This window comes from Belonocnema kinseyi, chromosome 5, assembly GCF_010883055.1.
Source record: "Belonocnema kinseyi isolate 2016_QV_RU_SX_M_011 chromosome 5, B_treatae_v1, whole genome shotgun sequence".
In the NCBI taxonomy this organism is placed as follows: Eukaryota; Metazoa; Arthropoda; class Insecta; order Hymenoptera; family Cynipidae; genus Belonocnema; species Belonocnema kinseyi.
In genome coordinates, this window is record NC_046661.1 from 13,898,160 (window position 1) to 13,901,055 (window position 2,896).

Below are 2,896 nucleotides of genomic sequence, written 5' to 3' on the forward strand. Positions count from 1 at the left end.
GCATACCCTCTATTCGAAAGTCGGTTTTTTGGGCCTCTGTACTGCACACACATATAACACTCAATATTTTGTAGAAATTGTTCGAGAATGTTATCTAATGCGTTTTTATCCTTTTTCACCAAATTTTAGATAACATAAGGTAGTTTTCCGACAAATGTGTGCATAAATTTTTTGTAAAACTTTATCAGACCTGTATGCTACAAACGTTTTGTTTGCCGCTAGGATTTAGGAACCCCCTGTTACGGCTTTTATTTGGATTATCTCTCTTCTGGAAAAACTGCCGGGCTTGTATACTGCACTCTAAATTTGAATCAGTCAAAAATGACTGATTGTCAGGCAATGTTGACTTTTTTAAACAGTGTAGATTCGACAACTGACAAATCAGTCAAAATGACTGGTCTGTAATTTTGATTTACTGATCCAATCAGTCGTTTTGAATGATTTTTTCAGTCAGTTTAAACGATTTTGTCGGTCAGTTTGACTGTTTTTATCAGTCATTTTTTCTAATTTAGACTGTCATTTTTACTGATATACACTTTAGTTTTGACTGTTTAAATCAATCAATTCAATTAATCGGATCATTCATTTTGACTGAGATAAACTGTACCCTTCACTGACTATATCAGTCGCTTGTGTTTGAATAAATCATTCATTTATGCCTTATTATAATTATTTAATAAAATAGAGGAATTCCATGAAGAATATTAATATACAAATAATTTCCGTTTATTTACATATTTTTTCAAATTATGTTTACCCCGTATTTTAACCCTCTGTACACAAAGAACTTAAGAACTAATAATGTAATAATTTACAATATTGATATTGATCATTTATTCAATGTTTCAGAGTTAAACGTTTAAAGTTGTCATTGAATTTTCAGATTTTGTGTTAGGCTCTTTATATAAATAAAAGTTTTTACCTTAACAAATCGTAAGAGATCCTTTTTCGGAATCTCAGAACCTGGTGTTCCATTGAAAATATTTTTCCTGAATTCGGGCCTGTATCAAAGAAAAAGTAATAATAAATTTTTAAATCATTTTCGAACCTGAAATATTTATAATCTGTAATCAATGTTTAAAGTTTTCCCTTTTTGTTTCCCATTTTTGTAAAATTTGTCTTGGGCAGCATCTCAGAAAATACCAGTGAATCCCTCAAATTATCTAAAAAAATATACCAAAATTTGTTAAATGCATACAGTATGAGGAAAATTATACTATAAGTAAATAAATCCTTAGGATATACGATCCTGCTTTAGTACAAAACTTCTACTGGTTTCCTACAATGGTTTTCAACAATTAGTTGAATGCGTGGAGCATAAAATGCTGAAGATTTTTCCAAGAATTTAAGGTAAGTGTGCCAGTTATCGGAAGTTTAAGGAGAATTTCAGATTTCAAATGCTTAAAAAACTATATTAATCATATTTAAAGTTTAAGAAATGGTTTTTATCGAATTAAGCGTACCTTCAGAAAGGTAAATTACTTTTTACTTGTAAAATATCCTCTTAGAATCAATATTATAAGATGTTCGAAATTATAAATACGATAATGCATGGGTTATCGGGTTATCCGGCTGCTTTAGTTATCGGCATTTCGATGTGTTAGTGATCGGCAATAGCATTTACAAAAAAAAAACATTTTTTCTGAGAAAGAAAGAACACAGCAGCTTACTATATGTAAAATACTGCCCATCTGCCGACAATTCATGCATTGACGAAGACTGACACATTTACCTTAGAGGATTCATTTCCATAGATTTTACGGAATTACAAGTCAATCTACATAGAGAATGTACAATTATGTTAGAATATTCTTATTAAAAGTGTAGTAGAAAATTCCAATAATTTTTTTACCATTTCACCGCCGCAATTAAAGAGTTTTAAATATTGTTCGTAAATTTCATTGAGCGAAGGGGTTTTCTTTAAAAATCCATCCCCTTCTATTTGGTCGTATATCCTCTAGATATTTCATTATGAGATCCTTTTTATGTGAAGATGGGAGTGTAAAGTTCATCCAGTGTTTCTGAAAAATAATATAAAGGCATTTAGATATAATTACGAAATAAAACATAGACTTGAGACGAAATTTTTCATAAATACTTTATTTGTTGAATAACTTTAACGCAGTCATTATAGAAATATTATTTCTTAAGTAATTTTAAAGTAAATCAATAAAAAAAAGTTTCAGGACATACGAAGTTTTCCGGTGTTCAATAAGTTCACCCATAGAATCCTCACAAAAGCTGCATCGTTTAGTGTGCTCCATGCACAATTTTTCAGCTAAGGAAATAAGAGATGATCCTTGCGGATAACATTTTCATATCTCTATTTTCAATCTAGATTCCCGAATCAATTTTTGCAAGAGCACTGCTAGGCCAAGATTAATGACCAACGTTAAAAAATCCGCTATCTTGAATTTCAAAATTGCAGCTCCAGTTACCTCATGTTCTGTAAAATAATTTAAAAAGATTTATGTGAATGAAGGTTTAAGTTGCATTATGTAATTTTAACTTTCTGTTATCAAAATGGTTCACCTGCCCTGAAGCAGTTATACAAGAATGTGACGAAGGCTGATATACAGATCATCTTTATTGAGCTTTTTACACGAACATGATGTTTTAAAATCTGCCAAACTTTTTGTGCAGATAAAACTGTTTGTTCCACAAATAAGATGCTCGATCAAATTGGCATTTGAACTTGTATACAGAATTCTTGTAATATAATTTGAAACTTTAAATAAAACAGAACTGCACCAGGGGTGCGGTTTCTTATAAGGCTCCCTTAGGTAAATGAATAAAGTATTGCAAAATAATAAAGTAAAAGGTAAGTGGTACGATGGTCGTAGGGGCTAAAGTTTAGGCTTTTGGCCTACTAGATCGGCTTGAGGGTTCGATTCCC

General features: G+C 31.0%; 1 protein-coding gene and 1 long non-coding RNA gene across 2 annotated transcripts in view; one reads left to right on the forward strand and one right to left on the reverse strand.

Annotated features, from left to right (window-relative positions):
* The window catches only part of LOC117172634 (probable dolichyl pyrophosphate Glc1Man9GlcNAc2 alpha-1,3-glucosyltransferase), a 209,493-nt gene that overhangs the window by 200,048 nt on the left and 6,549 nt on the right, over window positions 1-2,896 (forward strand). The gene's annotated exons all lie outside the window — the stretch shown is intronic.
* LOC117172635 overlaps window positions 1,864-2,896 on the reverse strand; it is a 3,481-nt gene continuing 2,448 nt past the window's right edge. The window contains exons 2-3 of the long non-coding RNA XR_004467040.1: window positions 2,194-2,446; window positions 1,864-2,021 (exon numbers count right to left, since the gene is read on the reverse strand). This is a non-coding gene — a long non-coding RNA (uncharacterized LOC117172635). The remainder of the gene's footprint in view (window positions 2,022-2,193; window positions 2,447-2,896) is intronic.